This window comes from Arvicola amphibius, chromosome 8 (assembly GCF_903992535.2).
Source record: "Arvicola amphibius chromosome 8, mArvAmp1.2, whole genome shotgun sequence".
Lineage (NCBI taxonomy): Eukaryota > Metazoa > Chordata > Mammalia > Rodentia > Cricetidae > Arvicola > Arvicola amphibius.
Genome location: NC_052054.1, coordinates 101,719,166 through 101,730,937, shown reverse-complemented (window position 1 = coordinate 101,730,937; position 11,772 = coordinate 101,719,166).

The window sequence follows — 11,772 nt, the reverse complement described above, 5'->3', positions numbered from 1 at the left end:
AGACCCTTAGAAATGTGCTCTGTGCAGGAGGTTGACTGCAGTCCCATTGGACCCTGAAACTCGGCATTGGAAGGGCTCCACACACCGCAGGCAGAACACTCACAATCCGGCAGAGCCAAGCAGAGTTCCCTACTACCCATCGATTTCTTTAAGGAAGTAGGGCACGTGGCTTCTTGGCAGACTGCAGAGTCAAAACTTGGGTAAACCCTTTTCTGTCCCCAGCCTAATAAATAACAACTTCAAATCGAGAAAGACCCTCCAAAAAGGCTGCTAAGGTTACCTATGAAAGACATGATCTGTGCTGGCAAGATGGGCCAGCTGGGAAAGGCTGCCACCAAGCCTGCCAGTCAGAGCTGTCAGGAATCATATGGTAGATGGAGAGCACCAGCTCCTGTCAGTTGTCCTTTGATCTAGACACACACACATGCACATACACACACACATACACACACACACACACATACATGCACATACACACAGTAAGTAAACATGGTAACCATAGCAATAACACCCTAGCATCATCTAAGCCATTCCGGATTTTTCTTGATGTTTAGTCCCATACAGTCCTCACACCATGGTAACCGGCTCCTTTCTGAGATACTTAGCACAACTAAAGGCCCTAGTGCTTTTCTCCCTATGGGAACTTTGGCCCCTGGGCCACACTTGTATTACAAACCTTCATGATGATGTCAACAGCCCTAAGACAGCCTAAGATTACTTTAGTCAAAGACTGTTTTGTCAAAGTTGCTTCATTTCCTAGTCCTGGCTGCTTCTGAGCCAAGGGACTCATCTTGGACTCAGTGCGAGCAAGGAGCCTATGCTGGGAAAGCCCTGCCCATTGCCTGGGTGAAGGACATCGGTGACACATTTACCTCAAAGCGGGAGAGAAAGGTGAAGGGAGTCCTTGCTTTACGGGTTGTATTACGTGACTTCTATACTTGTGCACCGACCGAACTGTGAGATCCAGTGAGGGATACTTGGCTCCCCTGAATCCTGCTTACCCTCTCACACAGACATAAGATGATGGGCTGGCTAGCAGCCAGCATGCCCAGAAACCTCACCCCAGCCTGCAAACAGAGTCATTCTGCTTCCTTCTCTTTGTATCTGAGGCCAGCATTTCACTCTAGTAAAATACAGGGGTACAGTCATTAAAAAAGAAGCACAACCCAGTTCCCCATCAATCAGAATTTAGGCCACTGCTGCTTCAGGCTGGTGAAAGGGTCACGTAGGGAAAGAGGCCTGCCAGCTGTGTCTACAGCTGGACTAGAGGTACCTCCCAGACATATACTCTGACCTGCACTGGATTCTAGAGGCTGGGCTGTGGGCCAGAAGGTATAGGGCACGTGTCTGCTAGTGTCAGCATCCAGCTGAGACATCCTGTTTCTAAAGGGTTGACGAGCCGTAGAGTCTAGGAATCCCCAGGCTGCAGCAGAGACGCATACTGTGCTGGTCAGTTTTTCTTTTTCTTTCATTTTTTGACAACTTGACACAAACGAAGGTCTTCTGGAAAGATGGGCTTTCAGTTGAGAGAATGTCTTTACCACATCAGCCTCTAGGTAAGTCCATGGTGGGGCTTTTTCTTGATTGTTGATTGACGTGAGAAGGTCCAGCCCACTGTGAGCAGTGTCACCTCTGGGCTGGTGGTCCTTGGAGGTACAGGGAAGCAAACTGAACAATCATGAAGAGAAAGCCAGTAAGCAGCATCCCTCCATGGCTTCCGTTTCAGTTCCTGCCTCCATGCTTCTGACCTGAGTTGCTGCTCTGTCTTCCCTTCCTGATGGCCTGTAAGCTATAAGATGAAATATTATAGCTCCTCCCTCCAGGAGCTTTGGCTATCACCGTATCATGGTAGCTTTGTTTATCATAGCAATAGTAAGCCAACTCTGTCTTGCTTTAATTTGGTGCGAAGGAAGCTCTGCTCTTTCTATGGATGCCTCCACTCAGTGGCATCTCAGGGCTGGGCTTGCAGCAGTTGTTCTCAGAATTCTGCACTGGAGCTCCACACGTTTGGGATTGGAGGGTGGAAATGTCTTAAGTGTTTGGCTCATCGTGGGATACCCATGAGCTAGAGGCCTCGTGTAGTTCTGTCGTCAAGAATGCAGTCATCTTTGACCTACAGATTCTGCTCTGTAGCATCCCGGAACAGTCACCACAGAGGGGAGGCCCATGGGCACCTGCCCCTGCTGTGCACCCCCATGCTTTGCCAACACCACAGGGAATCTTTATGCTTGATCTGGCGTGTGAGAGCCAAGTGCAAGGTGGGCTAAAGAGCTTGCTCAGGGCCCAGTTGCTGCTAAGAAGCCTAGAGCCCAGGGCTCTTCCAGGTGAAACCATCACAGAACCTTCAGGAATCTGCATATGGCATGGCTTCTGTGATTGGCATACTTCGAGAACAAATCTCTAGAAAACACTAGGAAAACAGAAATAACTACACGAAAGCCCCTGCAACTTTGGGTGATATTCTCTGATTTTGATTTACTGCTATTGATTAAAATTAAAAGAGGTTGGAGATCAGTTTTGGAAAGAAATTTTATTCTTGTCTCTATAACTGGAGGGCAGGGGAGGTCAACGTAGAGACACCTTCCTGTATCTGTCAGTTTCTGGGAAGCAAATGCCTACAAAACTATGCTGGCCTTGCTTCAAAACCAAAAGAAGAAGAAGAAGAAGGAAAAGAAGGAGGAGTAAGAGGAAGAAAGAAGAATAAAAAGAAGAAGAGGAGGAGGAGGAGGAGGAGGAAGAAGAGGAGGAAGAGGAAGAAGAGGAGCAACTAACCCATAAACCTCAGGGTTTATGGGGTGGGTACCTGCCACAGGATGAGCCATGGGACTCCTTCTCAATCATGAACGGGCTGGGCCTCATACTTGGGTTAAGCTTGCATTAACTTGAGCTTGAGTCAGCACTCAGGGCAGGGATGAGCCAAGGAGAAGCTCAAACACAGGGGAGTCACACCTGCTCAGGTCTTGCTTCCTGGCAATAAGGGGACTGAGGTTTAGCTCAGAGGATGACAAGAGATCATACATGACTTTCAGGTATTGGCCATCAGGTGCTACTTGGGGACCCCAGTGTCACTCAGTGAATAAAGCTGATCTCACAGTGACAGTCTGGTGGCTGCTCGTGTCTGATTTTTGTCTCTGTGTGACCCTGTTGCCCGATGCTGGCAGGCATACTGTTCCAGAATATTCTAGCCGGATAAAAAGCCTCTAAGACATCCTGAAGGACAGCACCAAGTGTCTTCCCACCACCTCTGAGGACCTCATGTAATATAGAGGCATCTGAAACCTGCCTGCTTCAGCTGTTGAAAACCTACTTCTATAAGTTTCCTCTGGTCACTGGTTGCTTCACAATAAAAAAGAACTCACTCCTATTAGCCTGGGTCTTGTCCTCTTCCTTGAATGAGCCCCCTTTAAGTCTGGAATTAGACACTAAATGCAGGTTTCACATTTCTGGGGTCTTTTAGTGGCTGGTGACGTTCTATAAGGTGAGGTCCCTTCTCCAACATTCTGAAGTTACACCTTGGCCCCCAGAGACTTTCTGCTCCTAGTGAAAGATTTCCTGAAGACAAGCTGCCTTTGGTGTTAAGAACATGCTAATATTATTTCCCTCCCTCCCAAGTGTGTCAGCGATGATCTGAACTTGAATTCTTATGATCTAAGTTCCCTGGTGCAGGCAAGCCAGTGGGGGCCCCTAGCCCACCCAGCCTTGGTCGTCTGCCTGCTTCACAGGACAATCTGTCTATCTGCCTTCCGTCCATCAGACCCCCAAGGATGTAGAAGGTCATGCCAGCCTCCTATGGAAGGTACCTCGCCTCACTTGCTCTGTAGAGTCATCTCAGTCCCCCATTCAGGCCCTGGGATTCCCCACATGCAAATGGTATGTACCATCTTCCTCTTCTTGCTCTGGGCAAGTCCCAGGGCAGCAGGACCTAGGCTGTGACTTCCCTGACATGGTCTGCTGTGACTGGCTGCCCAGCTGCTCCGTGTATGTGCGCTTGTGGGAATGGGTGAGTGTGTGTGTGTGCGTGTGTGTGTGTGTGTGTGTGTGTGTGTGTATGTTTTGCTCAGCCCTGTTAGCTCAAACTGTAGCATCCACTTTAAAATAGTGTCTGGCAAACTCGAGTGTTGTGCGTCTTGCCCTCAACACAGGACAAATGCCAGGCAGCCTGAGAAGGTGGAACTTGGATGTAAAATGTGGATGGGAATGTTGAAATGTGGGCCTGCGCCCAGCCACACAGCGGTGCCTTCCTGGTGCTGCCGGGCCATACGCTGCTCGGAAGTGTCTTTGTTCCCTGAGCCACAGGCATGGTGCCACACGCACAGTAGAGTAAAGGGGAATGCCTTCTGTCACGTGGGTTCCTCTGGGTGTGTGCCGCTTGTCTGCTTGAACAGAGGCCCTGGCACTGAGATGTCCTCATTAGAAACTGAGTCACAGGGTGGTAGCAAGAGCCGGGAGCCAGAGCAGAGTACAGGATGGAGTCAAGCCAGGGTCAAGCCAGGGTTAGCTAGCCAGAAGCCCATGAAAGAGATGGGTATTAGGCAGAAAAAACATAGGATACAAATGGAAGATTCTGGGAAAAAGTCACAGAGTCAAGCATCTGATCTCTCATTAAAACTGTAAGCCCACTAGCTGCTTGTCAGGACCAAAGACAGCTGAGCTCTGTGTTGACCTATGCTCAGAAAGCTATCTGCCTGGGAGTACAAGCTTACACCTGGACTAGGATGCCCTCCTGCTGAAGCCCCAGCCAGGACACCTAGGATGTATGGGAGAGAAAATCATAGCACTTGCCCATCTTCTCAGGACATTGTGTTGGCAGAGCACAGGCTCGCACATTGCATGGGAATCCGTGCCTAGAATCTTCAGCACTGGAAACAAATGTCTGTCTGAAAGTCCTCCCTGGTGGCTTCTACACCCCAACCACCTCCTCTCCTTTCCTATATGGCATGTCCACACCCCTGTTCTCTGATAGTCAGGGGCTATGATGTGTCCCCACATCTCTGGAGGCTAAGGCTGGCCTTTCTGTCCATGGGGAGAGGCTCCATAGCCATTACTGCCTTGGTGAGTCCTTGGGGAAGTGGCCGGGAATCTCTGGTGATATGTTTTGAGCTCACACTCAGGTTTCTGCTCCCCAGGTTAATGTAAGTGACCCAGAGACTCGGGCCACTGGGGAAGGTACGATTAAGCTCTCTCCTGGTTCCTTCATCTGTGAAAACAATCACTGTTTTCCCCCACCCATTGCCAGGAGAGTTCCTGAGTGTGTGGGAATCCTGGGATGTTTGGGGAATTGTTCCGGTTTCCTAGGCAATGTGGCTGGAAGGACAGGACTGAGTGGCTGCAGTGGGGGTAGGGCGGGAAGGATTCTGGAGGTGTGTGTTTCTCATGGGTTGATGCTTCTCTCCAGCTGGTCCACAGAGGTGGGGAACCTCAAGATGACGAAAGAGTTTGTTGTCTTTGTTGGTAGCTGGTTCCTTGTTGGGACATAGTATCATTCTCTTCAGTCTGTGCATGTGGCAAACAGGGCAGAGTCTGTATCCCTGTTGCTGAGTGAGGTCCCTTGACATGACTACTGGGGTGGAGTCTTTGGCTGGCAAGGGGTCTCTTCCTGCCCACACATGGTGCAGAGGGCACCCGTAGTGAAGGAGATAATAGCCATGGGTTTGGGGTAAAGAAATATTCTGTTCTCAAGGAGACAGGTCCTAATGTGGGGAAGCAGATGAATGCACGCCCTCAAATATGACAGGCAAGTCATCCTTGTGGCAGCAAACAGAGGCAGTCCGGAGAAGGAGCTGAAGAAACAAAGACCGTCAGACAGCCCACTACCTGTCCAGCAGGGAGTCTGGGGTTATTTAGAGCATACGTTTGCAGTTTTCCTAAGCAGGAAGTCACTGTGGGGACCTTTGTTAACAGGACACAGGTGATTAGCCCTGTGATTGCCCTAACAACCTCATGAACAGGTTGCAGTTACTCCAGAGAGGAACAGGGTTCCCCCCATCTCCTTCCTTCTTTCCTTCCCTGGTTTTGGGCACCCCTGGTTCTCCCCACTTCTTTTCTTCTGTCAATCTAAAACAAAATGTGGAGAGAGATTCTCCAAAGAGCAGTGACTGTGTTTGGAGCAAAGCCTTACGAAGGGAAAGTTTGCTAAAGGGTGCACCAGAGAGAAACCCTTCATGATGAAAATGAGGAAGATATCAGATATCGTGGAGCAACAGTCTTTGTCTAAGAAGGATCAGTAACCAGGGCAACAGTAGTCTGAGGTTGAACCACTTGCTGGGCACATGTCCTCGTGCAAATGCTTCTCGCACAGGGCTGTGAGGCCTCTGTGGAAGCTCTGGCTCGGCCAGAGTCTTGTGACAGCCACTCTTGAGTTCTCATGCATGAGAGCCCTTCCCTCACAAACCCTGGCTTTAGCTGTCCCTTGGGTAGCATTGACATAAGAGACTCCATGTTCTGACAATTTCCACATTTCTTTCACACCCTTTCCTTTCTCACCCCTGAAGCTCAGGGTACAGAATATGTAATCATTTTAAATATCAAATAAAAGAGCTGAAGAGATGACTTAGAGGTTAAGAGACTCGGTGCTCTTGCAGAGGACCTAGGTTTGATTGCCAGCACCCACATAGTGATGGTTCACAAGTGTTTAACTATAGTTACATATGATATGACACCCTCTTCTGGCCTCTACAGGCATACACGCAGACAATACATACACACACACACACACACACACACACACACACACACACACACACACACAAAGGTAAGAAGAAAATAAGACCTGCAACCCATCCTAGAGATAGAAATCTGTACATCACTTAATGTACAGACTTACTGGAGGCATTGAGGGTACCGTGGAGGCACAGATTAATCTAGTGCTATGCTTGCATCCCTCAGGCTTTTGATGTCACAGTATCAAACTTGCGAGTTTATTTTAATGATGTCAGCATGGTGTATGATATCATGGATGAGACTGTTTAGAATTGTTTGTTAATTTAATAATATTCTTCACTATTCAGTTCTTTCTTTTGTGTGAATGCACGGGAGCAGGGACTTGCTCCACAGCATGTGTAAAGGCTAGAGGACAGTTCGGGAGTCTGTTCTCACCTTCCACCACATGGGTCTTGGGACTTGAACTCAGGTGGTCAGGTTTAGTGGCAAAAGCTTGTACCCACTGAGCTATCTTGGTGACCCTAGAGTCCTTAACACCTATAATTAATAATGAAAGAAACAGCTCCATAGAGTTACAGAGAGTGGTGACCTGCCATGTGGGTGCTGGGAATTGAACCCTGGTCCTCTGGAAGAGCAGTCAGTGCTCTTAATCACTGAGCCATCCCTCCAGGGCTGTTTGGTCAGTGCTTTATCACAGCAACATCAAGCAAACTGGGGTGGGGGGGACCTGTTGGGGAGTGCAGAAGGAAAATGAGAGGGGACTGGAGAGAAGATAACCAAAAACAGTTCATATACATGGATGAAACCATCAAATAATAAGAATAAAATCTCCTCCCATCCCTGTTCTCCCCACTGTGGCTGGTGAGGCTGAAGTGGGAGGACAGGATTCAGAGATGGTTTCTCACTACCCAATGGGCTTTGGCAAAATGTTCTACTTTATTGTAGTACAGGTGGGAAGAGGCAGAAGCACTGCTTGCTAGAGTGGAGTAGTTGGCACCCTTGGGAGCTGGCATTCTTCTCTCAGGAATGCGACACACAGTAAACAAGGACATGTTGCCTAGGGATAGAGCATGTGGGGCTTGCGGACAGCGGGCCACGCTTTCATTCCCTGCCAAACTACAGTTCCCAAAATGATAGGCTTGTGCTGGAGTGTGTGGTGGTTAGGGTTAATTGTCAACTCGATGAGGTCCACACCCGCCTGGGAGATAAGCCTCTAGGTGTGCCTGCTGGAGAGTATTTTGATTGACGGGGAAATCCGTCCATTGTGGGTGGCACCATCCCCTGGCTGGGATGCTGGACCGCTCAAGTGGGAAAGGGCACCGAACAGCAGCATGTCTCCATCGCTCTGTTCTCTCCACCTGTGAATAGGATGTGCCTGGCTGCTTCTAGCTCCTGCCTCGCACTTCTGGTGGACCGTACCCCTGAGTTACACTACAAACCCTTTCTCTCTCTAGTTGCTTTATCAATGTATTTTTATCTTAGTAACAGGAAAATTGTTGATGAAGTTTTCTTTTCCCTCCCTAAACTCATGTTTATCGCAGGCAGTTCCCATATGCGCCTGTGTTGGGAGAATGACCCTGAGATACTGCAGCTAGCTTAAAGCTGGGTAGCTAGAAAGAGCAAGGTCTGGGTGTTGTGGTTGAGCGCATGGTCAGTCTTTACCCCAGAGCCCCTTCTGGTGGCAATTCTGTCACAGTTCTTCCATCAGGTTAGAACAGCACAGGACAGTCATTTTGTGATGAATGCCCACTTGTCATTTGACTTTGTCCTGTCCTTGAGTGTGGCACCTGCCTTGCAGGACAACCCTGTTCACGTCTCTCAATGGCTCTTTGTTCTAGACTCCTTTGGCTGATAATGTCTGCTTTCTGTGTGCATCCCGTCTCTAGGAAGAAGGACAGTGGGCCATCCTGTCACATGTCGGACAGTGGTGTGTTTTGTCCACACATAGAAGGACAGTGGGATATCCTGTCCCAGTCAGAAGAACAATCTGGAATACTTCCCCAGATGGAAGAAGAGTGAAGTTTGTCTACCTTACATGAACGAACAGTGGCCCTTTCTTCCCAAGATAGAAAGACAATGGGGCATCCTTCCCTGACTGGAAGTTCAGTGACTTCTCATGTCCTGAATGGAATGACAGGGGATCATCTTGCCCCAGATGGGACACTGTGCCCTAGTTGGGAGGACAGTGAAGCTTTGTGAGAGAATACAACATGTGAGGCATTTCCGTTTGCCTCCCTGTTCTGTGGGTACCTAGTATAGTCAAACGCTTGGAGAAATTTTTGTTTCCCTTTTTAGTTTTAGTTTTGGGGGAAGATTCTGTTTATTTTGTTTGTCTATATGGTTTAAAAAGACAGAACCTACACACCCCTCCAGAGTCGAAACCCACCCGTGGGGTGGTTAGAAGAGCTTCCCTCAAGGATTTCTGCCAGAGCTGTACAATGATGTAAATGCCCCAGGAGAGGAAGAATCCCAGCCCCACGCCTGCAGCTCTAGATTGCATGCAGTGAGCGTGCAGATTCCACTTGCCAGACCACATGCGTGGCTCGCCAGCATTCCTTTCTTCAGCGTCTCTCCACAAAGGGCTCCCATGGAGGAGACACTAAGATGGTGGATTCCATCGGCAGGGGCTGTTCTTCATGGAAGGGCTGGGTTTCAGAAGGGCTCTTTTTCTCATTTCTGCATCCCACGGGACAGGAGGGGCTCGAAGAATATGTCAGTCACGACAGTAATTGAAAAGAGGAATGTTCTGTCTTATCTCAGATTCATGCCAAGCGGCAGGAATCCTGTCATGCTGGTTGTAAGCACGAGAGTGGATCCCACCCCCACTTTCTGTGTGTGGGATCTGTTCTCTCATCATGGACCAAGCACACACACCCGGAATCTGTGTATCATTTGTGTATTGGGGTTTCTGAAGTGTCAAGGGAAAGAGATATCAAAACATACCTGGTCAAGTTGCTTCTGCTTACACGTGGCGATGTGGTTGAGGTGTGGGTTTTTCATCTCTGACATGTGACCCACTTTGTATAATCTATGCAATTAATAAGTCTTTATAGCTAAACAAAATATGATAGAGTTTGCAAGGCGGTCACTTGCAGGCCTAGAGCTCAAATGCATCCTTTCTTCCTTCCTTCCTCCACTAATCACATAGTCAACGAACCCCTCCCTTGGAGCAGAGAACCCTTTTCTGGGATCCCTTCTCCCCAGGGGATGGAGAGAATAGTAGCTCTTGTTTCCTACAGCCCTCAATGCTCAGGTATTTGGGAGCGAGGAACCATATCTCCTTTCCCTTCTTGTTCCATGGCCTCCCTGGGGGTAATTGCCATCTCTCCCAATGAATCCGATCCCGGTACAACTTAGACTGATTTGCAAACCCCACACGTAAGGGTCATTGGCTTTCATCACTCAGAAGTTTTGTCTTGTACTGTCAGCAGCTCTTGCCCAGTGTGTTAGCGTCAACCTCCCCATTCCCTTTCAACCTAGTCCAGCGAGGGGCGTGTAGCAAGCACCACCAACCATCCATTCTACCCTTGTATCTGCCAGAGACAATGTGTCCTCCCTCCCTCATCTCCCTGCCTCTCCTTGGGTCATGACTTACCCTTATTCTCTTCACCCTATGACATTAATACCACTGATTCTAACTCAGAAACATCCCAGCCTGTGGCCTGTGACCTGTGGTTCTGTTCCAAGAGTCTCTGAGCTATTGCTCACTTCTTGTATGGGGACCACTGCATCTTCCTAGGAGGGAAGTATGCATCTCTGTCTTCCATAGGGACAATGACCCAAGACCAAGATATCTGAGAGACCTGTTATGCTAGTTTCTTTCTTTGCCTGTGACAAAATATTAGGTCAGAAAGCCGTTTAGGGGAGAAAAGGGGTTATTTTAATCTTGCAGGCCCAGGTTACTTACAGTCCACCCTAGCAGGGAAGTCAAGACAGGAACTTCATATAGACACATGGTGTGTACAGGACATAGCAAAGAGCAATATATTTACACACACTCCGTTGTTTTTGCTCACCCTCAGTTCTCCACTCTTATGTAGTTCAAAATCTTCTGCCTAGGGAATGGTGCCTCCCACAGTGGGTCGAATCTTCCCGCGTCAGTTAATTTAATTAAGACAACCTTCCAGAGACATGCTCAAAGACCAGACCAGCATAGACAGTCCCTGATCGAGACTTCTCCCATGATGTCTTTAACTTGTGTCAAGCTGACAAGTTATCAGTCACACCAGCAAAGTCAAAGTGGGATGTCTCTCTGTCTCTGTTCTCTATTCCTCCCCCACCTCTCAGCTTTTTCCATTCTTCCCTTAGACTGCTGCTGCATAGAATAGCATTGAATGTCCAGCCCTGCACACCTTACGTCTGGTCCACCTGATTCTCTTTTAACATCTGAGCCCCCAGTTTGATGAGACCTACTGAACTCATCCCATGGTCTTCCCACCCAGGGATGCACTATTCTAAGTTTGGTGTGTGCTGTCATCTGAATCAGGGTGCTGAGAACATGAATGGACTTTCTAGGGAAGGATAAAACACAGCATTAGCCAAGGGCTTTGTTTACTGTGAAATAATTTCTGACTTGACTCTCTTGAACTTTTCTTTAGCAGGGCCCAAAGCTACGTTTAATTTAATAATATGAGTGCATATTGCTTATGATGCTTTCCAGTCCCGAAATTCCCGAAAATCAGCACTGAAAGTTGGCAGGTATAAGCACGCCACACACACACTCTCTTCCAAACTGGCCTTTGTGGACGTCAAAAAATAGATCTTACTTATTATTGCTTTCATATTTCAATTGTAGTGTTTTATATTCGAAAATGAGTACAACTGACTATTTCAAACGATACCGAGGGCTTTAAAACACGTGTGGTTGAGGTGGTTTCTTTTCTGGTTTTTTTTTTTTTTTTTTTTTGAGGTGATCTCACTTGGGCAGGCCTCACTGCAGTCTCCTGAGGGCTGGGATTGTATTCATGAGCCGCCACGCCTGGCTCTCGGATCTTATTTTTTGAATATCACGTACCTTCCTTTTTCCCAAAGCATTTGGGGGTCACTTGGTCCCCTGCTAGGGAGTCAGGGAGATAACTCTGCCAGGTTCTCATTTCTCTTTGTAGATTAAGG